The 27280-nt window shown below is 44.2% G+C and overlaps 1 protein-coding gene and 1 pseudogene across 2 annotated transcripts in view; both read right to left on the bottom strand.

The window, feature by feature from the left end:
- LOC147692529 (ADP-ribosylation factor 6-like) overlaps positions 1 to 27280 on the bottom strand; it is a 52799-nt gene that overhangs the window by 1730 nt on the left and 23789 nt on the right. The gene's annotated exons all lie outside the window — the stretch shown is intronic.
- LOC147692530 (large ribosomal subunit protein P2 pseudogene) lies at positions 12891 to 14428 on the bottom strand (annotated as a pseudogene). The gene has a single exon (XR_015299830.1). The product of XR_015299830.1 is annotated as a large ribosomal subunit protein P2 pseudogene (transcript).

Genomic DNA, 27280 nt, shown 5'->3' with positions numbered 1-27280 from the left:
ATATCAATCCACGTTCCTATTTCTTAGATGACCTCTGAACATTGAACCAGGGTCAAAAGGTAGTAATGCATGCCAAAGAAGGAAAATGTTGATGTTTCAACCAGTCTTCCGCGATAAGGGTAATTTCTACCTCCGCATGCAGGTCTTCATCAGGACAAAAGGACAACTGTTACGTTAGCCTGGACATATTCATAATGTATATGTTGTCCAAGTTGGATGTTAATCCTATTCATAGAAACTGTGAGAGGGTGGTTCCCAAGAAAGGAGTAAAGAGGGCCCCTTATGATGCTTCCAAATTTTCTTTTCAAAGTACTGCAAGGTAAGTAGCAGGCAAGATCAATTGTCTCTCGTTACAAGGTCAACTCGCCAGATAAATCTTAGTGCGAGCCCATGCAACCAAGGGGCCTTGATCTCAAAAGTGTGGAGAGGAAAACAATCCTTCCAGAAGGGGCCAATTGCCCATCACCGTCAAAACCCTCACGTTGCCGTGCTAGCACACGAATGCCGAAAATCCAGTCCACGTTGGATTAGAGGCAAAAATTTAAATGCGGCAGATGAAAAATCGTTATCGCCAATACCTTATCTAGGCTGTCATACCACAATCAAAATAAATATGAGGAATTAGAAATCAAAGAACGTAACAAATGCTAGTGTTAGAGACAAAAAAGCAACAGATTAAAGGAACAGGCAGACCTGAACGTGAGAGGGTAGTGTTAGAAATGTTCTACTATACCAGTGGCCTTAAAAACAAAAAGTAGAGGAAGAAGTATCATTTTGAGAGATCCACAACAACCTTACATTTGTAGGAGCTTTAGGTGTAGTTTTATATATTTATTGTTGATGTAGCCATCACAAGGACAGAGTATATACCATTTTTTATGTGCAAAACGCTAAAAACGTGAATACATTAAATATATTTTTTTAATGTCATTTTTATTTTCCATGTTTTAGTTAATTAAAACCATACACGGAAGATCACCATAAAAAATTACAGCTCGTAATTAAAAAAGAATTGCTATTAAAATCACAGTTATGAACAATATTACAATGAATTAATCTGAGGGGTGCATATAAAACTATGGTTAAAGGAATTGAGTCCATATACATTAGTGCCAGATGAAGCAGTGGTGGTTCCTGTATGTACATACCATCTGTCAGTCCTTCTCTTGTTGGCGGAGCATATGAGAAAATATGAATATAAATTTAACAAATGTATATTCAGGACTGTGTTTATGTGGTTTAGGACCACTTCAACAGCCTACCAGCATGTATTGACCGTAATTGCGTTAAACTGCTTCCATAGCAGAAGTCTGAGGGCTTCCAAGTGCTCCAGGCACAAACACACAATGTGCGTAATTGATTCCATTTCATTTTTACATGATCTGCATTTCTCTTTTTTATTGTTTTTGCCACTTTGGAACTAAGTCCAGTGCTGGACTGCCCCAAACAGAAGAACCATAAACTTGCTTTTTGCATAGTAATTTATTCCCAGGTATGGTTATGTCCATGGGAATTCAACACCATCAATACGTGGAAACACTGTGCCATTGTATTTTTATTAGGGGTGGGCGGAATTTGCGTAGTCGCGCCATGCAAAATTCCGCGAAACGGTAAGAAATCTCCGCAAACATGCAGAAATTCTGCGAACACGCGGAATAGCTTTTTCCCGATTTGCAATCGCTGTTTGCGTGATCGGATAGAAATATCTCGCGAACACGCACTTTGAGAACGTGAACAAGCAAAAAATTCTGCGAAGCAGCGGAACATAGAATTTTGGGCAATTTCACGTTCTCCGCGGAACGTGAAATTACCCAAATTCCATGAGCGGAACGTAATTTACCGCCCAGGCCTAATTTTTATCCCAGCTCAACGTCAAGGAGCTGATGCTCACAGTTCTTCTGAATTCTTTCTGGCTAACATAATCGGTGCCATAACAGTATATATGTTCTTCAAACTTTCTTCTAGATACCGGGCATTAGCTGCCTTTCCCCAGGTGGTCTTTCAGTTGTTCCATATAATGTTATCTAACATATAGGGATTTGCTGATCACAGTTTGTAGTAGAGCTTAAGGAAAGCACATCGCCTGCCCACAGTTTGTTTAAGAAGGCCAAATTTAATCTGGGCCTGCGTCGGGGAGGCCATTTTTGGCAGACGGAAGATGGATTTATAAGTTCTTATCACTAGTGCATCCACCAGCTTTGCATCTGCACCCAGCATTATTACACTTCCATGTGTAAATGTCGGGGTGAACTTTGCCTGCATCACCTGGAGGACTGGATCCAGGCTGGGACCCTATAGATTTTTTTGCTATGGTTATGAAAGTGGCCTGAAAGGCAAGGGCTTGGTTTTTAAATTATTCTTTTTGTAGCTGGAAGTTTCTTCTCGAGTCTAGCCAGCCACCAATATTTCTATTTTAGAACTGTATTATAGCATCTGCCATGAGCCAGGTTTGTTGAACCTTTTTCCCCAAAGATGATGAATTCTGTTTTTGATAAATTGAACTCCAGGTTATTTAGCCTGGTGTATTCATTGAGTTGGGTGATTAGCCTCTGCAGGTCCATTCTTGTTCGACTCAACATCACCAGTTCATCTGCATACAATAGGTTGGTTAGTTGTTTCTTCCTGAGCGTCGGAGGCTGAGCATTTACTGAGTCCAATGAGGCTGTGATGAATGAAACAAATTTACAAGTTGAAAAGCAAAAGTGCCAAAACGCACTCTTGTTTTAAACAATCTGTATTTTTTATATTCCTTGAGATATAAATTCCATTGTCCAATTTTATTCGGGTCGACCCATCTATGTGCAAGAGCTCTATATCTCTCTCAGGAGCTTTGACAGGAGTCCCCATAAGTGTAGTTTTCCCAGAATAACTTCCATGGGACTCAGACAAAAGCGGCCTTAAAGTCAACTAAGTACATATACAGAAGTGAGCGCGTTGGGATTGTATGATCATCGAGCATGGCAACTGCTATTAAATGCGATAAGTAGGCTTGCTGTTGCAGGAATCCTGATCGGTTCAGGAAATAATGCTTTGCTGATCGGCCCAGCTCTTGAGATCATCTTACAGTAAGCCTGTGAAATATTTTGCTTCAATGTCTAGGAGAGCTATCAGCTGGTAGTTACTGGGCTGTGCTGAATCCCAATCTTTATTTGATTGGATGAACTACTGATCCCCTTTGAGACTTAGAAGTTTTCCTGTCTGAAGTATGTGCCTATATAGTGTTGAGAGCTTTTTGAACAAAGCCTAGGGAATCCCATTCAGGCCTGGCCCACAGTAGGTTTGAGTCAACGGTTATTTTTTGGATATCAACACTGGTATGATCTATTATTTCACTAGTACGGTCATCTTGTAAGTTTAGGCCCAGGCCATTGTATTCCTCTTTCATGGTGGAATCCTAGCTCTTTAGAAACTGGATTTGGGCAGTAATACATGGCGTATCAGAGTTCCCACTGGAGCTACCTGTAGTGTTCATCGTAGTATTTATATTGCTTTTTTGGACTGAGAGCTTCCACTAATCGAAAACTGGTTATATACCACACCCATTCCTATTTGTTGATTTTTGAATTATTAGATTTATGCAGCCTGTGTTCTTTTTTTATTAGCTCTCTGCCAGAATTTCGCAGTGTTCTTGCTTTTACTGGCACATGTACGGTTGGCTCCATAATTACAGAACGATTGGATCTTTCAAGTGCCCTGAGCTCCTTGTTCAGTCTTTCCCTACAGAAGTTCACTCCCGCTTCTAGTTCTCTGCTCTGGGGGGGAAGGCTCGTAGCTTCCCAAGATGTTGATTTAAAGTGTTTTTGATATATCTCTCTTCAAGGCAAATCCATTTTTTTTCCTCACGCTTTTAAGGTGTAGCCACTGTTAAAGAGCTTCCTAGAAATGTTTGATACAGTATTCTCTGTTAAATGCTCCCAAACATTTATTGGGTCTTCACTTACTGTGCTGCTCGAGAAAAAGACTGTACAGCAGAAAAGGATTTAACAGTATTTCCTCATCCCATCTTAGTCGCTTCAGACTGATGGTGTGGGCTTCAGCCAGAAGGGTCTCCGACTGGTGTAGGGTCAGCATCTTCAAAACCAGCGTAGTAAACTGGGGGGGATGATCGCTTTCCAGGTGTTACTCTATTCTAAATTGTTGGATGTGGCTAAAAAAAGGTGTTATTAGCCAATGTATAGTCTAAATATGAAATTCCCCATAGTTATCCTGGTCCATGATGGTGGAATATCACCTGAGACCCTGTCGATTAAGACCCTCTGTCCTACTGAGGTGGAAAAGGCTTTTCTCTAGTTTACCTACATGCCTTTTGGGGGGTGGGGGATGCTGTTCAGGAATTGCCCATCTTGTAATGATCTGCTTTTTCTTCTTGGATATGAAACAGGTTGGCGTCGGCTGTCAATACGATAGCCGTATCATTATAATCTGTTTTCAGGTCCATTATAGTTTGGCATCGTTTTTCAGTTGTCCCTTTTTTCTTTAATCTGTGATACAGGTGTATGTTTATAATAATTAAAGATATATTGCATTCCGAGGTCCAGCCATCCGAGAGTACTGTTAAGATCCCAGGCTGCGTTATTGGGAGCTGTGAAGTGAGAACATTCAGACAGGAGCTCATATACATTGGAAATCCACCCCCAGGGTGGCCTGCTGCTTGACTGTGATTGCCAGGCTGAGGTATTCAATGTATGCTGTAAGTGAAACTGAATCGCTTTTTTGCAATAATAATAATAATATTATGACATTTTTGCTAGTATCTTACTAGATCTTTTCATTGATTATGCTGGGTAGACTCCCGAGATTTCATCTGCAGATATTAAGTTCCTTCACCACTGGTTGCGATTGTGTGGGGATCGTTGTCATTTAATTGCTACTGGACTTCATTGAGATAGCGGCCGCGAGCCAACCCACTCTGAAGAATTGCACTTTAATTGCAAAGCTTCATACCCATTCACTTGTTTATATGACCTGAAAAACAGAGAGACATTATGATCGAGGGTACTAGATGGTACTGATGTTGTCCCCACTGCATTTCTCAGGATAGATAGTGACTAGGACCTCCCTGGTAGAGAGGATTCCTGATTGGATGGTGGAGGGGGGATATGCATCGCCATTATTCGGAGTGTTGTTTTTGCCCCAATTCCTTAGTGTGAATTTTCGTGAGTATATTAGTTTGGCAAGTTGTTCTGTAGCAAAGGTACCAATTGTGGGCTCCATTGAGTGGATCCCACATGAAGGATATACACAATAGTGATTATGTCTCTGGTATTATGTCTACCATTAATTTGAGAATATTAGTACGGATAAGCAAGACTTGATTGCCCCTGGTTTGATATTCTGGGTACCATGATAATTTATTACGTTGGGTGCCTGGTTGCAATTATATCCATTTTCTCTGGTTGGGCTAATTTCCTCCCGAGACTGCATTCCCCAAATTTCCAGGGGGCACTAGGGTATGTACCTATCTTGATTGATCTGCAGCTTATGCCCAATGTTTTCACTCGGTGGGTGCAACATGGGTAGGGACTGCTTTAGCCGGTATTTCCTTATTTTTATCGAGACTCGAGTATACCTCCTCATTAAGCTGCGTGGTTGCGGACACAAAATCTCTATTTCTTCCTTTGTTGAGCATCTTCCTCGTTACTTAAGCGAGATACGCCTTTATCAACTATCCAAATGTGGATTGTGTGATAGTCCCACAGAGGTGGAGCCCAACGGGCATGTTTGTCTGCCTTGACAGGCAGTGCTGCCACAGCCCCTTCCCTGCCAGTTTCCCTCCTGTGTTTGCTCATTCGCTATGTTTGCTTTCCCGGTCGATGACCCTGGACATTTGTTGTTAGTTTGCCCAGCGAGGTTATCTATATTTATAGGTGGAATGCTATACATGCCCTTAACTGGATGCACACCCTCAGTAACGAATATTTTATTTATGCTTATATTTCCAGGGTTTGGTTGTACTTGGTTCATAATCAGTTTGAGGAGTTTTGTGTGGACTTAGCCTTTAGCATCTGCATGTTTTATATAAGGACACAGGAGCTTACTCAATTTCACTTCCACCAAGAGGCAATTTATGATTGATGGAAGGGAAGTTAACTTGTCCAGTATAGGTGAGCATGAACAGCAATTTTCTTGTTTAATGCCATTTGAAGCCTGAGCTTGGGTGACAAGTGTGTTAAGTTGCCTCATGCAATCCAGAATTACATTAGTCTGTGAGAAGCTTGGGTCTCAATCACATCCTGCTCAATTTAAATTGTAAAACAAGGATTGGTGTCCACATGACTAGTGTAATGACCTGTGTAAAGGTTCTGTGTTCAATTGGTCTGAGGAGTGTAGCAGAGAATTTGATCAGGTGAAGATGGATCTGAGGAATGCACCAAATTTGCAGGCGTTTGTTCCAGGGGATCCGACGTTTATTGTAACTGATGCTAGCAGTAAGGGTCTGGGTGCTTTGTTGTTACAGGTGAGGAGAGACAAAGAGGTCCTAATAGCTTGTGCTTCGAGGTGCTTGAAGGGGGCGGAGTTGAATTACTCTGTCATAGAGAAAGAGGCTCTGGGTATATATTGGGCTGTGAATAAATTCAGGAAGTTTGTTTGGGGTTCCTTCTTTACCGTAAGATCTGATCACAAGCCGCTGAAGGAAGTGTTTGAAAAGAAGGGGCTAGACTCAATCTCTGCGAGAATTAGAAGATGGGTAATTTCTTTGCAGGAGTTTGTGTTCAAGTTTGAGTATATTCCAGGAAAAACTAATGTCTCGGCTGATTGTTTGTCTAGGCTGGTGGATGTTGTAGAGAGTGGTGAGGAAACTTTGGATGATGATTTGGAGGCTCAGTTAAAGGTGTGTGACGTTACTTTGGGAGGGGTGAAGGAGGATGCGTGGAGAGAAGAGCTGAGTAAGGATGAAGATTTAAAGGAAGTCATTAAGTTGTTGGAAGGTGGAGAGACTCGTTCTTTAAAGAAACCTTGGTCTTTGATTGCTGATGAGTTGGCAGTGGTGGATGGTTTACTCATGAGAGGTACTAGGCTAGTTCCACCTGTTAATCTCAGGAGTGTTTTGGTGGACATGTCTCATGAGGGGCACTTGGGTATCTCAAAAACGAAAGAACGTATACGAATGGACTTCTGGTGGCCTGGTATTGATTTGTTGGTGGAACGTACCGTTAGGGATTGCTCTTCTTGTCAGGCCAGTGATAAAGTTTTGAGGACGAGATCTTCTCCAATGGTTTGCAGGAGATTGCCTAGGTCCCCATGGGATGAAATTGCAGTTGATATTGTGGGGCCTTTACACGGTGAGCATCAAACTCCATTTATGTTGGTTTTATTGGATTTGTATTCTAGGTGGGTTGAGGTTAGCTTGGTAAGGGAGATTACAAGTGAGTCTGTTATTTCCTTTTTAGAGTCTGTGTTTAAACAGGAGAGTTTCCCGAACTCCATTCTTTCTGACAATGGGCCTCAATTTTGTTCAGGGAAAGTTGAGGAGTATTTCAGTAGGTGTGGCATAATTCACAAGAAGATTTCTTTGTATCATCCGGAGGCAAATGGTGCTTTGGAGAGACTCAACAAAACTTTGAAGGAGAGCATTCAGTTGGCAAGGGTTAACAATTTGGACTGGAGAAAGAATTACAGAACAGAATTTCAGCTTATCGTTTCTCTCCCCACTCTACAACAGGAAAAACTCCGTTTGAGCTTTTCAAGGGTAGAGCTCCTAACACTTGTTTATGTCCTGCTTGGATGGCTGCAGACAAGGGTGTAAAAAATAATGATCTGGGTGCTTGGAGAGAAAGGGAATTGAGTCTACAAAGGAAAAGGAAAATATATGTAGACAAGAGAAATTCTGCAAAGGATTCCAAATTCATGGTGGGGCAGGTAGTAAAGATTAGGGCTCCTGTGGGTTGTCAAAACTGGTCGAAGTTCTCTGTTCCCAGAACCATTGTGAAAATTTTCAAAAATGCTGTAAAGACGGAGGATGGTCGTATCTGGAACAATAGTCTTGTTTCTCACTTTGGGGGAAAAGAGAAATGTGATGACTTTGTTATTGCTCCTGACCTGGATTCTAAATATTCTCATAAGAGTGCGAGAGTAGGCAGGCCTCCTGTTCACTTGCGTGATTATGTCTAGGTAATTTCTTCTTTGTTTTTCCTTATCTTTTTGTTTCCTATTTCATTGCTGGACATGTAAACCTGTTTGGTGGTTAAGAGGGAGAAGTGTAATGACCTGTCTTCCTGGGTGTGCTGGTTCCATGTTGGAACCTAGAGCTTGGAACCATGTTACACCAATGTTCCTTGTCTTGTAAATTCCACATGTGTCAGTTGCCAGCTGACTGTTGGTTGGGGCTGAATAAATATTACTTGATGAACACATCCTGTGGAAATCCTACTTTATTACAACTAGTAGAAGAGGCATCTTTAAAAATTAATTTTAGTATCACTCATATGTTGGCAACCCAATACCGCCTCAACTCAGCCCTATGTAGTGTCCTCATACGGCTCTCAAAGTATACTTTCAAAGTTTCAACCAACAACCACTATAATGAGAACATTAGGATACCTTGAAACCTGAGCAAAATAACCACTATTGCTCACCTGAGGGCCCCCAGAATCATTTTACACAAATCTGACCGCCAAGTAGTTAAAGTGGCAACCTACAGTGTAAGCCATTTGCGTGGAAAACCCACATTATTCTATACATGGCACCCAAGGCCCTACTCTCCTGGCCAATTATTTCTAGACCTTTTTCCTGACAAATTCTACATAAAGGTTATGAAGAGGGTAGAGAGTACATTTTCGGAGTGGCCAAGCAAAATACTGAATGCAAATAAGAGCACTGGTATCTTCAATGACCAATTGTCAAGAAATCTACTCCAGACTGCGCCACATAAGATGATAACCGTTTAAGTTAATGATAAAAGTGCTAGGAAAAGGACACATCCTGGACGGACGCCAGAGGCAATTACATAGACATCAAATAACTTGCTTCACGTCCCCCTGTAAATCCTTGCTGAATGCCCACATACAGAGTCTGGAAAAAAGTGAAGCATTTCAGACTTCACACCATTTGCCCTAATAGTCCCAGAGAAAGGTCTACAAATGCAACCACAGTTACAAGTCCATAGTAGCTTAAAAAGTGTGCCCTTTCTTTAAGATAACTTATTTTGAAATAACAGGAACAGATCAAAAACACTGGTCAATTGTGCTTATTCAATCCTACTTGTAAAGGAGAGTTGTGACTTCCCAGTCACCATAGCAGCCTTGAATATAATTCAATGGGATTTCCCAAAATGTTTTCGCACAACATCTATGTGAGAGATCGGGCAATAATGTACAGGCAGATGACTGTTTCTATCACATTTTTGTGAGTCAGAAAAACATACTGCATTGAATAGTGCTTTCAAAACGAACATGAAAATAGGCCCAAACACTGCAGATCAAATTTGTCAAATTTATATTGGTCTTTTGGGAGGACGTGATCATCCCAGAGCAGTTCCCTTTCTTTTAAGGATAAAAAGTTCTCACTAAATCTAGAGGGGCTTCCTCATTTCTGACAGTACCCTAACCTGCTACCTTTCTGATAGATAGCATTTTCTGTAGAGTAAAAGGAAAGAGAACCACCAATGACCATAAAAATGTTTAGTATCCATATCAAAAATTCTGGGCATCATGCAACACCATTGATCTTCTTTAGCCAGGACACTTGCTTGCCTCTTCTTCGTTAAGGCTAGCTGTTGGTATACTATGCAGAAGATAATATCTAGGGTTGCGCTGCCATACGATGCATTTTCCAAAATGGGCTCATTCAACTTTCAATTTAATTCAAGGCATTCCTCGTCAGTCCAAAAGTAAGAGTACTTAATTTAGGATGTGTGCAGGCTGGCACTTTGGTCAAGAAAGGTCCATTGTTCTCCAGAATCATACAAAGGTGTAGTGATTGGATTTGAGAACTCAGCAGAGGAAAGCAGACTCCAAGTCGACTCCTTCCTCTTCCCATGATTCTCTTGTGCAGAGAAGCATCAGGAAGTGGGGATTGAAGAGGAAGGGGCTAGGAACAATCCCAGCCTATCGCCTTCCAAACCCCACCTCCCGGATCACTTCTTCTGATGGTAGGGTGTGAGGAGGCAGGGTGCTGCTTCTACCCTTTCAACCACATCCCTACCACCAACAGAACACACAGTGCAAAGCCAATAGGTCTCACCTATTCAAAATCTATTGGCGTTGTTAATTCTTTAAGATATTGTGTATAGTATGGTATGGCCTGTCTTTGTATAGTATGGCAATGTCTGACCTGTTATTGTATAGTATGGCATGACTGGTCATTGTATAGGAAGGCGTGGTATGTTAGTGTATGTTATGGTATGATATGGTACGGCCCATTATTATTTAGTATGGGATGGCCAGTCATTGTTTAGTATGGTATGGTTTGCCATTGTATAGTGTGATATGGTATTGTATGGCCTGTCATTGTATTGTATGGAATGGTATGGACTGCTATTGCATAGCAGGTTTGGGTATGGGCTGTGATTTTATAGTTTGGTATGTTACAGCCTCTGATTGTATAGTGTAGTAAGGTATTTTATGCCAAGTCCTTGTATAGTTTGGTATAGTCCATCACTGTATTATATGGTATGGCCTGTTATTGTGCAGTATGGTATAACTTGTCATTGTATGGTATGGAGGCTATGTTATGGCACAGAACAGCCTGTCATTGTATGGCATTGTGTGGTCTCTCATTGTATGTTATACCTTCTCCTTTTTTAGGTTATGCCTTCTCATTATATAGTATGGTATGTTATGTCACTGTATATGTATATGGTATGGCCTGTTATTGTATAGTATGGTATTGTAAGGATTTATGCCTTCGGTAAGCGCTGACCTTCCTCGCGCTACACACGGAGGTCTATGCCCAAAAGACTACGTTTCCCAGCATGCCGGGGAAGCATGTCACGTTGCAACGTGAGCCGCGTAAACACAAACACAGGAAATAAAGATCATGTCGGGGAAGCCAACGTTGCCGATTATTCATACCGAAGTATTCAAGCGGCTGGTAATCTACCGGGAAGGCAGTAAGAGTATTGTTGTGACCTGTTCTGGCCAAGCGGTACCCCGTTCTGGGTTGGGTACGCGTTTCTTAGACTTGCTGAAGTAATCACGTAGCGAGCGTTATTTTCGGCTTGCATTTCGTGCCTTTGCTGATTTTGCTTTGGGCTCTCTCGGATGAGTGAGCTCTTTTCCCCCGTTGGCCAAGATTGCCAATCCGCCGTCTTGATGCGGGGAAAACATACAAAGATGCATTGAACACCTTGTTGGAGGTGACTACAATCCCCGTTTACTTACGGGGCAGTTGTGGTCTTGGTGGTAATTACTATACACGGTTTGGGCTCAAAACTGTACTTTCGGATTTCCTACGGAGTACCTGAAGTCTTGGTCAGCCTAACGGTTGCTGGATGCTTTTGGATTTCAGGAACCTTGCCGTGGTGCAGACAACGTTAAGGATTTATTAACCATTTTTGCTGTTCATATTTGATTTCTCTCCACAACCTTTTCTATTTTGTTTCTATCACAGAAGAGAGAATTATCGGGTGTCATATTTATGGGATTTATCGGACTTCAGAAGATACACAATCAGTGTTTGGCATGTTGTGGAATATAGCTCATAAGACGAAATAACAGACACAGCTTCAGTATTTCCAATGTGTTCTTTTGCCTCTTTTTACAGTTGGTATTATCCCTGATATTCCCCTAATCTCTTCCTAGATTTGAGGCATTAGTATATTCCTTTACAGGTAGGAATGTGGGGATGAAGTCTGTTGTACTGTAATGGAGGGACAAAGGTAGTAAGGTTACATGTAAACATTTAGTGTGTGCACTTAGTGTGTTTTGTTGTCATTGCAGATCTCCCTCCCCGCTGTTCCCTTCCTTTCCTTCCCTCGCTTGACTATCCCGGCAGTCTGTGTATATTCACTTCAGACTCTGGGGACGTCAAGAGGTGGAACCCATATAGCAATCCCGAAGATATCGGAAGAAGGAGCCTGACGGGTATAACCTGTCATTGTATGTAATGGAGGCTATGGTATGGTGTGGCCTGTCAGTATATAATTTGGTACAGTATGGCCTATCATTGTATGGTATAGCCTCATGTAAAATATGGCCTGCCATTGTAAGGTATGTTAGGTTTCTGTACAGTATGGTATGGGCAGTCAATTTATAGCATATTATATTTGATATGGTATGGCCTGCCATTGTATAGTTTGGCATGTTATGGCCCGTTACTGTATGGTATTGTATAGCACAAACAGCTTTCCGTAGCTACAGTGCTAGCGCAGAGAAGACGCACAGCGCACAAAAACATGCAGCTGCACAATCTACTTTAATAACAAGCATTTACAATGCAATAGGTCTCGCAGCATTAAACTTTGAGTTATTGGCATGGTGTATGACAATGCGTTGCATAAAATGTTTAGCAAACTTTGAATTGGTGAGCAGTGAGAGTGTGTGCAAGAGTATGCTGTTCTTGAAAGCAGTGTGTTAGAGAGTGCAGGAATTTGGGTGACCTGAGCAATGTGGATGATGCACCTCACGCACGGAGCGGACGCTGTTATTATTTACACAGCTCTAATGATGCACCTCACGCACGGGCTCACAGCTGTTATAATTCACACAGATCTAATGATGCACCTCGGGCACGGGCTCACAGCTGTTATTAATCACACAGCTCTGATGATGCACCTCACGCACGGGGCTGATGGCAGTTATTATTCACACAGCTCTGATGATGCACCTCAGGCACGGGGCTGACAGCAGTTATTATTCACACAGCTCTGATGATGCTCCTCAGGCACGGGGCTCACAGCTGTTATTATTCACACAGCTCTGATGATGCACCTCAGGCACGGGCTGACGCAGTTATTTTTTTTTTACAAAGTTTTTATTGTTTTTTTCTTATAGCCAATATTTTAGTCAAAAAGACCAAATCCCATTCCATCATCTGATCCTTCTGACTCTTCCTCCTTTTCTTCTTTCTTCTTCTCCTCCACGGGAGCAGCAGCACCTCCAGCTAGGGCAGCAGAACCAGCACCTGCCGACGTCGCTACAGCTCCGCCAACGGGCATGCTTGCAAGTTTACCATAGCCCTGAGCAATGACTTCCTCAAGATTTTTGCCGTTCAGTTCTGTGATAACCTTGTTGGCGCGTTCCTTGTCTACTTCGATTCCAACGCTTTCAAGGATTTTTGAGAGGTCTTTTGAGTTGGGATTTTCATTGCCCCCAAGGGCAGCCAAAAGGTAGGCAGCAACGTAACATTTTTTTGCAGTTCCTAAAGAGGAGCTAACGAGCGGAGCATGCATCCACTACAGCGGCCTGCTGGGAAAGAGCTGACGCAGTTATTATTCACAAAGCTCTGATGATGCACCTCACGCACGGGCTCACAGCTGTTATAATTCACACAGATCTAATGATGCAGCTCAGGCACGGGCTCACAGCTGTTATTAATCCCACAGCTCTGATGATGAACCTCACGCACGGGGCTGACGCAGTTATTATTCACACAGCTCTGATGATGCACCTCACGCTTGGGCTCACAGCTGTTATTATTCACACAGCTCTGATGATGCACCTCAGGCACGGGCTCACAGCTGTTATTAATCACACAGCTCTGATGATGCACCTCAGGCACGGGCTCACAGCTGTTATTAATCACACAGCTCTGATGATGCACCTCAGGCACGGGTTCCCAGCTGTTATTAATCACACAGCTCTGATGATGCACCTCAGGCACAGGCTCACAGCTGTTATTATTCACACAGCTTTGATGATGCACCTCACGCACGGGGCTGACGCAGTTATTATTCACACAGCTCTGATGATGCACCTCAGGCACGGGTTCACAGCTGTTATTAATCACACAGCTCTGATGATTCACCTCAGGCACAGGCTCACAGCTGTTATTATTCACACAGCTTTGATGATGCACCTCACGCACGGGGCTGACGCAGTTATTATTCACACAGCTCTGATGATGCACCTCAGGCACGGGCTCACAGCTGTTATTAATCACACAGCTCTGATGATGCACCTCAGGCACAGGCTCACAGTGGTTATTCACAAAGCTCCGATGATGCACCTTACGCACGGGACTGACGCAGGTATTATTCACACAGCTCTGATGATGCACCTCAGGCACGGGCTCACAGCTGTTATTATTCACACAGCTTTGATGATGCAACTCACGCACGGGGCTGACTACAAGGGTAATAGTTTTTGAAAACCCTGGTTTCCTCTTTATCATCAATCCTCCATCCTATTTTATTCACCATAGTCTGCAGATAAGTATTTCATCAGAACTTAATTTTTGGAGTGTGGCCTAATATTACTATACAGCATGTTGTCAAACACGCTAGAAAAATAAACAATTTAAGAAAAATATATAGAATCAGATTTTCTGGCTATCCAAAAAAAAAAAGACATAATTTGGACATAATAATTTTTAATATAACACTTAAGGGAGGTAAGCATTCCCCTCCGACATTAGATATATGATCTATAAGTCACAGCATTCCAGGTGCAACTCAACCTTTTACCCTTCTTGAAATTCATAAGTTAGGTTCCATTACTTTAGCAAATAGGAACACCAGTCGCTTTACTTAGATGAGAAATAGCACACACTGTGGTACTATTAAACCTGTTTAGTATAATCTAAAAGTGTCTTCGATCTTTCAGTGGCTCCAAATTATATTTTTAACACACGTTTTAGGAAACAGTGGTCCCTGAGAGTGAGAGCCAACATCTGTGTAGACTGAGCAATGGAAGTCGAAAGAAGTTTCTAGCCGATTTTATTAACCTACGACAGCCAATTGGTGGATTTTTAAACTGTGTGGGATGAGAGAGATCGCAAGATGTCGGAAGGAGATAATTATAGATCTTAGCCACTTGGTAGGTGAATAGTCTGCCCCCAGTACTGTCAAAAGCTCTTACTGCCCAACAGGCAAGATGAACAGCAGGAAGGACTTTCAAGTTAACATGTGCCAGGACTACAGCATGGTGGCAGTTCACATAAGGCTGGTGATTACAACATCTGCTGGTTGCACTTTGTTCCTAAGGGTTAGGATCTGTTTTTAAAGGCCATATAACACCTTGGGACCGTCTTTTGCCACTTGAAGACATTGATAGGAGTGACTAGGAGTCTAACATGTGTAGCGCTGCAGTAACAACACAAAATTCAATGCAACGCACATCACCCACATCTTACATTGCTGTGCCAACTCAATAACAAAACAAACATGAAACATTTTCATTAATAAGAAAAATAAATATTTTTTTCAGAGGAAAGAGCAATTCAACATCACGCAGAGGGGGCTCTTGTTAACTGAGTGAGCTATATGTGTATGTTTCCTCGAGCCACAATAAAAAAACAGCAACACGAGGGTCCGCCTCAAAACCAACCCCCATCCCCACAACATTAATAGACACGAGCCGGATTGTAATCAAAGGGAAGAACAATTCAACATCAGACAGAGGGGGCTCTTGTTAACTGAGAGAGCTATATGTGTATGTTTCCTCGAGCCACAATAAAAAAACAGCAACACGAGGGTCCGCCTCAAAACCAACCCCCATCCCCACAACATTAATAGACACGAGCCGGATTGTAATCAAAGGGAAGAGCAATTCAACATCACGCAGAGGGGGCTCTTGTTAACTGAGAGAGCTATATGTGTAGGTTTCCTCGAGCCACAATAAAAAAAACAGCAACACGAGGGTCCGCCTCAAAACCAACCCCCATCCCCACAACATTAATAGACACGAGCCGGATTGTAATCAAACGTACTTACAATGCCTGTTGCTCAGCCAAAACTCGCTCCGGGACCACTGTTGACACGAAGAGAACAGACAGCAGCGCAGGGAAAGGAGCTGTAACCGTGTTACTGCTGCCTGATGTTTCATGCACGGAGTTTTGTGTTCCAATTCAAAATAAAGACGTGAGCGAAACCGAAACTTTCGGGGCGGGACTTCCGTCTTCGGAAGCCCGTGCACACGGAGTGAAGCAGTGCTGGAGACGAGGGGCTCCCATGCCCGAGGGAGAGCCCCGCGGTGGCGGCTGAAGTCCGGAGTGGCGGTAAGTGGCCCGGGGGTGAGGGGGGGTGGGAAAGGGGGGCTCGGTGCACGTGTGTGTGTGCGCGCGTGTGTGTGTGTATGCGACGGCGGGTTCTCTGTGTGGGTGCGTGCTCTTGTGTGTGTGTGTCTCGGTGTATGCACATGCGTGTGTAGTGTTGGAGCTTCCCAGGAGACAGAAGCTGGCCACAGCGAGCGCGTTCGCGAGCGTGTGGCCCGCTCAAATCGCCTCCTCGGAGAGCAAATGCCCGCGGCCAGGTGCTGTCTCCTGGGAAGCAGACTCAGTAACAATAGATCTGTGGCGAGACAGCGCTTCGCGCTGTTCAACGCCACGAGACCTAAAAGGGTAAATAATTACACGTTGAAAAGAAGGAAAATGCTTTTGAACATTATGTTGCTTTTAGGTCTTTCAGGGCATCACTGTTCCCTTGAAAGACCTAATTTCAACGTTATTGTAGGCGGCATGCTGTGTAAGCAGTGTTGTTGATGGAATAAAAAAAGATTTGATCCTAAAAGCAACATTGTCGTGAAAATTGCATTGGAAACAAAACAAAGTGTATACAAACATTACATAAATCTGGCGCTGCAGTATCATCCTGGGGATTTTAAACATGAAATAAGCCCATGGTGACTGTGTAAGAATTGGGAAGAGGCATAGAAAACAAGCATTGAAAATGCAATAGGTCTCGCCCTCGTTTTATGTTAAAGCAATTCTGTTTGTAATTAGGTGGATTATTGGCTTTGCTTTTATGAGTGTTTTTCAAACTTTCATGTACATAACTTGCATATGTATGCATATGTATGCATGCATTTATACTTGTATTTAAATAGATATGCAGATGTATATATGTTTATATATGTATATATTACCTACTGGCTGTCGCCAGTAGGTATATATAGTTAGGACCTAGTTACTATAGAAAATTCCGAACATTCTATTGGGAATAACTTTGGTGCCGATTGAGGGATCGGTTTGTAATTTTCCTTAAATTTGCCTCGCTCCGATTCGTCAAGCGGGGCCGAGAAAAAAGGGGGTCCCAAAACGTGTTTTCCCCATGTTAATTTCCATAGGGACATTCTGACACGGCTACAGCTCGAACAGCTGAACGGAATTACACCAAACTTGGCAAAATGGTAGGGACAGGTATGCAGTAGTGCCTTTTCTATATTTGGTGAAAATCCCTCCAGTAGTTGTTGAGAAAATTGAATTTGAGCAAATTATATATCTATATGCGCTCAACATTCTATTGGGAATAACTTTGGCGCCGATTGAGGAATCTGCGTGTAATTTTCCAGAATTTGCCAGCTCCGCTTCGCTCCTTCCCTGAAACTTTCGGGGGGATTCGTCAAGCGGGGGCCGAAAGGGGGGGGTGCCAAAACGTGTTTTCCCCATGTTAATTTCCACAGGGACCTTTAGACACGGCTACAGCCTGAACGGCTGAATGGAATTAGACCAAACTTGGCAAAATGGTAGGGCCTGGTATGTAGATGTGCCTTTGCTATGTTTGGTGAGAATCCCTCCAGTAGTTTTTGAGAAAATGGAATTTGAAATTTTTCAAATGGCATTTTCTATGGGACCTTTAGACACGGCAACAGCCTGAACGGCTGAACAGAATTACACCAAACTTGGCAAAATGGTAGGGACAGGTATGCAGTAGTACCTTTTCTATATTTGGTGAAAATCCCTCCAGTAGTTGAGAAAATTGAATTTGAGCAAATTATATATCTATATGCTTTCACTGTACGCGCACCCTTACGTGCGCGAGCGAGTTTGATTGGCTGGCAGTCGACTGTCAACATTCTAAACTGTCCAAACCAGGAAGTGTGGGCCACCATCTGGTTTTTGAGGAGAACTAAGGCACAAGAGAGCCCAAAACAAGTGGAAAACACGATAAGGGGGCAGGGTAGAGACCCCCCCAACCCTCTAGCCCATCTCAGGGGGGTACCAAAAGGACCCTCAAGGAGAAAAAAAAAAAAAAAAAAAAAAAAAAAAAAAAAAAAAAAAAAATCGAAAAAATTGCGGGGTACGCGCACCGTACGCGTACCCCGCGATTTAAAAAAATAATAATAATTGCACTTGGTGGTCCTTCTGGGACCTCCTGAGAAGGGCTAGGGGGTCAGGGGGTCTCTACCCTGCCCCCTTTTCGCATTTTCCACTCTTGTTTTGTGCTCTCTTGTACCTCACTTCTCCTGAGAAACAAGATGGCTGTTCAGGTGGTCCCAGAAGGATAATAACATATATAAACGTTATCTGCTAATAGAATTAGCATTTACAAAACCTTTGAAATTTATTGAAAAAAAATATAGGTTTCAGGCCTTATATAGTTAGGAATTAGCATTTAAAAAACCATTGAAATTGCTCCTATATAGTTAGTTGTACTAACTATATTTCGCGCACCCGCAATCCAATGCTGATGAGGTCACATATTACATCATTCATGACATGGTCGGTGATATCACTGATGACATCACTGATGACATCACTGATGACATCACTGATGACATCTCATTTGACATCACTGATGACATCTCATTTGACATCACTGATCACATCCCTGATGATATCATTCATGTGATAATACGATGCACCTCCTAACACTCTAATATAACCTTTGATACACCCAGTGTTAAATACAGACTACCATTCTTGAAACAATTGACACACCAATACCAGTTACTACATACGCACTCACTGATTCCTAGGTCTACACACACATTCACTCATTCACCCATAGAATCACTCACCCATAGAATCACTCATCAATACAACACTATCATATGCACTCATACACCTATACAGACACTCACACACTGCCACTCATCCATGGAGTTACTCACACACCTAGTCAGTCATGTAAAGAATCAATTACACTTCCATTTCCTCAACTATACAGTTATACACACAACTCCTTACTTATTCAAACATATACTAACACATACTTACTCTCTGATACAATCACTGATACAAGTACACAATGATCCATACAGCCACTCACTGGCTCTCATGTATAGTCATTTATATATGCCAACTCTCACATGCACTGTGTTTTACATATTTATTTATTTAAAACATTTATAAAGCGCAGCTATCACCTTACAGGTATCCTGGCGCTGAGATAACTCCTAAGATAGATGCACTGAGAGACAACAGTAAAATAGCCAGCAGTTAACATTTAGGAAACAGCCAGGTTTTGATCCGTTTCCTGAAAGGGAGAAGTTCCCTTATTTGGCGGATGTCCAGAGGCAAGCTATTCCAAAGTTTGGCCGCTGCAACTTTGATAGATCTCTCTCCGGTCCTGACCTTTTTAAATCTTGGTACTTTGACAAGACAGGCCGTTGTAGATCGGAGGGCTCTGATTGGAATGTACCATTCAAACATAGATTGCAGGGGGCCAGGCCCGACTCCATGCAGGGCTTTAAAAACAAGACAGACAGATTTGAAAGCAACTCGCTGTTTCATAAGGAGCCAGTGAAGCTCGGCCATTGCCGCAGTGGCCGAAGATCTCCTTGGCCAGCCCAGGGCCAATTTGGCTGCGGTAGTTTGAACTCTTTGGAGTCTGTCTAACAGCACGGACGGGGCCTCGAGCAGCAGCGCATTACAATAGTCAAGGCGACTAAGAATGGTGCACCTGACTATTAAGGCCCGGGCACGTAAGGGAAGGAGTGGCAAGATCTTACGAAGAGAACGAATGTGGGCCGAGCAAGTGGATACTGATTTCGCAGCCTGGGCTTCCATACTGAGTTTGTTGTCCATCATAACACCCAGATTGCGGACAGTGGTGACTGGCTGTGGCTTATCCGGGGTTTCATGGGGCCAAAATTCCGCCGGGAACGGGCAGGGAATCCGATTTCCGGCACAGAACAGAACCTCGGTTTTGGAGGCGTTGAACTGTAGGGAATTCTTGTGTAGCCATTCAGCCGTGTCTCGCAGACAGTCATGAAACGATTCCAAGGAGATTGATTCCTCACCCTCCCAAGAGAGGATGAGCTGAGTGTCGTCGGCGTAGTTAATTGTTTTAAGTCTGTGGGATTTTATTAACGTGATCAGTGGTTTAAGGTAGACGTTAAATAAAATCGGGCTGATGGACGAGCCTTGAGGCACCCCGTGGATCACCGGGGAGAAGGCCGATTGAAACGGGGGGAGGGACACAGCCTGCTTCCTATCCAGCAGGAAGGAGTGAAACCAGGGCAGTGCCGCCCACCCCGGCCTCCCTTAGTCTCTCCAATAGAATCACGTGATTGACCGTATCGAATGCGGCAGACAGGTCCAGCAGGCTCAAGGCTACTGCCTGGCCCCTGTCTGCACGCATACGAAGGTCCTCCATGGCAGTAAGTAGAGCTGTTTCGGTGCCATGGGCTGGACGAAAGCCAAATTGTATTTCGTCCAGGAAGTGATTCTGCTCCAGATGTTTGGAGAGGCACAAGCTCACCCAGCGCTCGGCAATTTTTGCGGGGAATGGTAGCAGGGAGATGGGTCGATAATTCTGTAGACACTCAGGATTCAAAGAGGGTTTCTTCAACAGTGGCCTGATACATATGTACTTACTTGGACATATAGCACTGAGATATCCATTCACTCACCAACACACCCATGCACACAGTCAACCGCCCATATAGCTGTTTCTACATGCACTCTTGAACTCATACACCTAGTGAATCAACTGCTCACACATCTATGCACAGAGTCACACACCTCCCAGCCACCCACACACACACTCAGTCTCCCATTCAAATACTTGGGCAACCAATCAATAACCCATATAGCCACTCATATAGCTACTGATCAACACATGCAACAGCTTACACAACAACAGACATACTGATGCACACATTCAGACAGTTTGGTCACTTACCCATGCATTTAGTAAGACACATTTAATCACTCACTCATACAGTCAGTCACGCACCTACTAAATCCTTCATCCAGACACTTATACATCCACTCATTCTTCAATATGTAAAACATATTTAAACTTTACAGAAACACAGTCACTGGATGATGTCATCAGTGATGTCAAATGAGAGGTCATCAGTGATGTCATTTGAGATGTCATCAGTGATGTCACTGACCATGTCATGAATGATGTAATATGTGACATCATCAGCAGTGGATTGCGGGGTCTTTTTAAAGCCCTAATGATTTTGAGACCTGCACATTGCCTTATTCTTGTGCAAGAACACAATCTTCAGACAGATCCTTCCTCTAACCATTCTGTGAAACAGAATTTGCCAACCATCCCATGACGCCCTCTAGAGGTAAACCGAATGGACTTTAACTGTCTTTGGGCAGATATAGGCGAGTTTACTATTCCTGGTGGAAAGGGACTGAACCCCGAGTTGGAGGAGCCGACCGAAACTGGTCAAAAAGGGAGTACACTATGTTGGCAGAGCTATGCAGCTTGTGTAGGTACCAGCATCTGCGATATCAGCGACTCTGCGAGTACTACTCATCTAAAAAAGAGACGGTGCGCTATACTAAACAGTATTCTTGTCAAAGTCAGAGCCACTATAATGTACAGTTACAACCCAGTTGCCAAATACTACACAAGAAAGCACAGGTCGTAAGGTGGATGACTTAATGTTAATAGTCTCAAAAGCATTCTCTAAATCAAAGAAATATTGTAAAACTTTATAACACTGCAGCAGGTTTCACAAAATTACGTTTTTTATTCCTTTAAACTTGGCATACATATATCTCTCTGACACGTTTCGGTTCCAACGTTGGTAGGCAACTTCACATTTTACGGGGAGACATCAAGAAAAGAGAAATAATACATAAAAAGCTCTCGGCTTTGGCAAAGGCAGCCACGTATTTATAATTGCATCGCTCTTTCATTTAAAGTGAAATCGCAATGCAATTATAAACACGCGTTGCCTTTGCCAAAGGGGAATGATCACAAAAATGTGCGTAGCAGCTAATTAGGAGACACTGTCTCCTGCCGCAAGTAAAAGATCAAATCCCGGTGGCCGGGACTCAAAGGAGACAGGGTGGCAACAAGCGCCTATTGACATGCCTATCATTGCACTGTCTTTGGCATAATTTGTGACGCAAAACGAGGCGCACAAATCAAAAGTTAAGGCAGAGCTGAGACGAGGCTTCTGGAATCGTATCGATTCCAAGAAGCCTTGTAAGACGAGGCAGCGCATGCGATGCCTACATAAGGCCGAGACCTAAAAATACAGAGGTACAAACTGCTTTCCGTAGCTACAATGTTAGTGCGAACAAGATGCACAGAAAAATATGCAGTTGCAGGAACTGCTTTCATAAAACGGTAAAATTGCATGTTGAAAAGAAAGAAAATGTTCCTAAACATGAAATTATGTGTGCTGCTATAGTGTCGCCTTGGAGGATATAAAAGCAATATTGTATTAAAGACTGCATTTGGAAAACAAAGTGCTTTTAAACATTAAATAAGTCTGTACCTACTGCATCGCCCTGGAGCTTTTAAACATTATGTAAGTGCAAGGCAACAGTGTCAAAGTGCCTCAATCCAAGAGAAAGCAGCGGGAGACATTAGTTGGACAATGCTTCACCGAAGAGACCAACATACAAAGAGAGAAAGTGAAATTAACATGAACCGACCAATGAGAAGCAAAGAAATTAGAGCAACAAGGAAGCCAACTAATGGTAAGTAGAAGGCGGACTCTAAGCCCCCTTTAAGTTTAAGTTAACAAAAGATCTTATAAGCGACAGCACATAGTCGTTCTCAGGCAAGACCGAAAAAGGTGGATCGCCTTGGGGCGGCATGTCCTGGATGAACTAGGGAAGTAACAGATGCCTTTAGCCCTTCTCTTAGTTACTCCAACAAGCTTCATTCGTGGATTAACCTGGGAGGTGCTAGGGATTCCCTCCTAGGTGCCCATCCGATATTTGTGTGACATCACAAGCATAATATTAAAGCAGCCCAGAGGTGAGCAGAGGGCAGGTTCATTCAGGAATTTGTCAGAGCCCATAAAAGGGCCAAGCACCAGCAAATCTTGCCCAGAACACCAGATACAGAAGATGTTTGCCACCTTAACTCACAAAAAAAAAAAAAAAAAAAGACTATATATATATATATATATCACGAAGGCATCCTGGTGATACCTTTTTATGAGGGCAGTCAAGGGGTAAAGGCACCCAAGGCCTTGACTTACACAAAGTTCCAGTCATTGCCTCCCTCCTTTTTAGGTTTTGCCTGGCGAAAGCTGCTGCTCATAGGAGGGCCGCCTGCAGGCGTCTGTGCCACTACTATCAGCGGGAAGCGAGGGGAGCCTGTTCAACCTCAAAATAACATCAATGGACATCGCGCTGATAACGGCACAAATTGGCACATAATGAGAAAGCCTAACTATTCACAATCAACGACAACGGAAAAGAATGAAGGTGCATCATGGAACATTGAGTCCCCGCCATTTCCGTTCTCGTTATCCATTGAAGGAGGTGCCGTTACAGATGGAGAAGCCCGATCCAATCAGGATGCAGAGAGGATTTGAAATATTGGAGGCTGATCAGGGCATTGACAATTGGTTTGGCACTGAGGAAGGTACAATTACCGAAATGCATTTGCCACATTAAACCTATATTCTGTTGAACAATCCCGCCTGTGCTCCGTGTGTTTAAAGTTGCTGGCGAGGCGAAAAGGAGTCACCTACCTTACGGAGGCACCCGCTGCTGCGTTCGGCTGCCGGTGAACTGGTGTTGTGAAATATATATATATATATATATATATCACGAAGGCATCCTGGTGATACCTTTTTATGAGGGCAGTCAAGGGGTAAAGGCACCCAAGGCCTTGACTTACACAAAGTTCCAGTCATTGCCTCCCTCCTTTTTAGGTTTTGCCTGGCGAAAGCTGCGCTCTGCGCAGCTTTTTCACGCAGGCGAAAACCTGATGAGAATTGTAGTGTGCTTTGGGTCGGCCCTCGTCATTCATTGGCTGGCTCCGTAAATGGAGCCTTGCCATTGGACGAGGGGCCTGTCCGTCAATGCCGGACCAGACACGGGGGCGTTCCCGACATTCTTTGGCTTTTGCCGACGTCACGCGACGCCGGGAACGCCCCCGAGTCTGGTCCGGCATTGCCGGCACTTCTGCGTCTCTCCTCCCCCGTTTCCCGCCCCGTGACTGGCCGGCCGGCCAATCCTAGCGCGGCCGGCCGGAAGTGCCCGCCCCCCGCAGCCCGGGGGAAGAAGGAAGACGGCAAGAAGTATGGCGGCGCCCGCGGGGCTCCCGTGGCCTGGAGGGAACCCCGGGAGATGCGGAGGACGTTGCCGGTCTCCCATGCCGAAGAGGGAGACCGGAGAAGTGCCGCCGTCGCAAGGTGCAGGTGAGTCGATTTGTTTTTTTTTTTTCCCCTCCTCTCTTCCCCTGCCTTCCTGCCCCAACCTCTCTCCCCCTGTCTCCTACCTTCACTCGTCGCTACGGGCCGCCGCTTAAGCGAGGTCGCTGCCGCCTTGTTATCAATTCTTCCCCGATCATCTTGTGTCCACTGCCGCCTAATTCCAAAGCCCTCTGTTATAAGAAGCCACCACTGTCTCTGCACCGTGCATTCGGCGGAAACCCCCGGCATGGCGTAGATTGTGTTCCAGGCGGGCAGGGAGCGGCGGCTTCCCCAGTCCCCGCCATGTGTCAGATCCTTCTGGAAACATCCGCCGGCTCCGGAGCTCATTAGCGCCAGAGAGGGGTGGGTTTCCCTAAACGTGCTGCGCCCCCGCCCCTCAGCCCGTCACACGGGCAGCCTTCCTTTTGTCTGGCGGCGGCGGGGAGACAAAGCCTGCCGCCCCTGTGGACTCTGCAGCTCAATGCGTGGTCCGCCGGGGGCAGCCATGCCGCCTCAGAAATGTCCAGAACACACGAGGCGCGAGAGCCTTCCTTCCCGCAGGGCCGCCCCGGACTCTGGCAGGCCGCGCGGCCTGTAACCACTCACAAGGACGTCCTCTGAAGACGACACAAAAACCTCTCACATGCAAAGTGGCAAAAGCACAAAGCGCCCTTTACAAGAGCGAATCAACAACAAAGTGTCTTGGCAAAGGCGACATTCCGCCACCGAGGCCGCCTCCAAGCTCTCGGCCGTAACTGGGCTCAAATGAAACGCCAAGAAGCTGCTACAGAGGCATCAAGGCGCCGAGTTCAAAGCGTGGCGCCAATATCCAACGCGTGGCCTGCTGCAGAAACCGCCTTATGAACCTCTAGACAGGTTCAATGATATGCCCAAAGTGGGAGCGGTTAGAAAGCAGCTCAAAGCGCTATGACGGAACAAGAACTGGAAAAGCCAACTGGTCTCGCCCTTTCCACATTTTAACTTTGCCAATGCCTTTTACCGGCGCTCAGCATCATCAAAAAAATTAAAGGCATTTTAGAGAGGAAGTGACAAAAAAATGGGAAAACAATGCGCCCATGTTATGATTCTATCGTGGCGAGGCGCGATAACGTGCTCGCATGCAGCACGAAAAAGCGGTCATTAAAAAAATATATACTGTTTCAAGAAGGTACACGTCGCTTAAAAATGTAAACAAAAACACATTGAACAAGGCGCACAAATGCACTTTGTGAGAACGGCGCAGCTGAGAAGCAAATGGCAGCTAACAAGTCATCAAAAATATGAAAACATGTTTCTTGTAAATGGGCAGTGACAGAAGGGTTGGGGAAGCACAGGAGGGTTGGGGAAGCACAGCGGGGGGTCGTGAGGTGCAATGGAAAAAAACCTTAGAAGCCAGATTTGGGGAAGTAATGGGTAAGCCGAGGGGGTAATATGGCGCACAATGGGTGCGGACAGAAATTTCAGAGGAAGTTGCACGACAGAGAGAAAGACGGAAAACACATACACTCCAATGATGGACTGAAAGAAAATAGCGCTTGGTTAAGAAGCGGGGCGACAAAACAAGGTAAACAAACATCTCCACTCCCAAAGGGAGTCTTGCACTACCTTCAGGCAAGAGGCTTAGAACTCACATCACCTTTACCTGCACACAAGGCTCGTATGCTCCTTCGCTGGTGTGACAGCTCCACAGGCCAGGCAATGATCCCAATCTGAGGGACACAGTCCCGCGAGGCAGCTGCCCGGGAACTCACTGGCCAGCCCGAGAAGTAATGCTAACTCAGCTGGAGTACTGGATCCCACAAACAACAGCCGTGCGCACAGAGAAAGAAGGGATAACAAGTGGAATGGGCCAGGCTTAATTTCTCATCGTCGTCAGCGGATCCAGGCTGGTAGGCAAGCTTGCCACCAGCAACAATGCCACTATCCATGGGTCGAGTGAACATAAAAGGCATTCTTAGCACAAACAGCTGGTTAAGAAATTTTGCCTCCAGCTACTTCAAATACAAATTTACAATTCGCTAAATAAAGTACTTTCATTTGGGCTTGCAGATCCAGCCAAAAATCTCCAATACCGGCCACCACAGCAGAAACTCCTAGCACCACAAGATTAGGCGATTTGGAAAACATTTCTTAAGCCGTCAAGAAGATGTCTTTTCAACTCTTCAAATCCCCTACCACCTCCAAGAGTGTCTCAATTCCTCCCCATGATAACTAGGATAGTCTTGAACACCAGCAACCTGGTTATCTCAGTGAAATACAGCAATAGTGCGTCTCTGGCTACCAGTGGAAAAGGATACAGAGGTATATTCCCAGTAACCACTGGCTGCCCTCGGATTCCATTAAAGGTCTTGTAGATATGCTATTCCCTAGACCATATCACTTGCGTCAGGAGACAACAGAGGTTATTTGCACCTCCCTGGCCTGGCCAGACCCAATTTCAATGGACTCTACGTGCGACAACGTGGCTGTTGGATTAGCAAATAACACATTGAAAGACCAAACAAAACCAATTCAGCAAGATTATCACCTCTACCATGAGTGTAACTCACCATACTGGACACCAGAAAGAACGGGGTATCAATGGGAATTTGGAGGTCTAGCTAAAGAATTCATAGAGTGGCACTTTCGTGGTATCAACGGAAAAATAATGCAGGACACACCTTGGTAAAGTTCAATCACTATAGTTCTCCTTCTTTTAAGGTCTTGTCTAAAATAGTTCATGCGCTGTCTGTTGCGAGACATATTGTCATCTTAGAATGGGCTTAGAGCCCGAAAAATGCTTTCCACGTGTTGGCTTGAAGGTGTCTCTTATTTGCATGATTCTTATTGGTTAGCTGTGCACACTTTCTTTCCTTCCTCATCTTGTATTTTTCCAGTCCCCGGAGAAT

Source organism: Lissotriton vulgaris, chromosome 9 (genome assembly GCF_964263255.1).
Source record: "Lissotriton vulgaris chromosome 9, aLisVul1.2, whole genome shotgun sequence".
Classification (NCBI taxonomy): domain Eukaryota; kingdom Metazoa; phylum Chordata; class Amphibia; order Caudata; family Salamandridae; genus Lissotriton; species Lissotriton vulgaris.
This window is presented reverse-complemented; position numbering and strand designations above follow the sequence as displayed.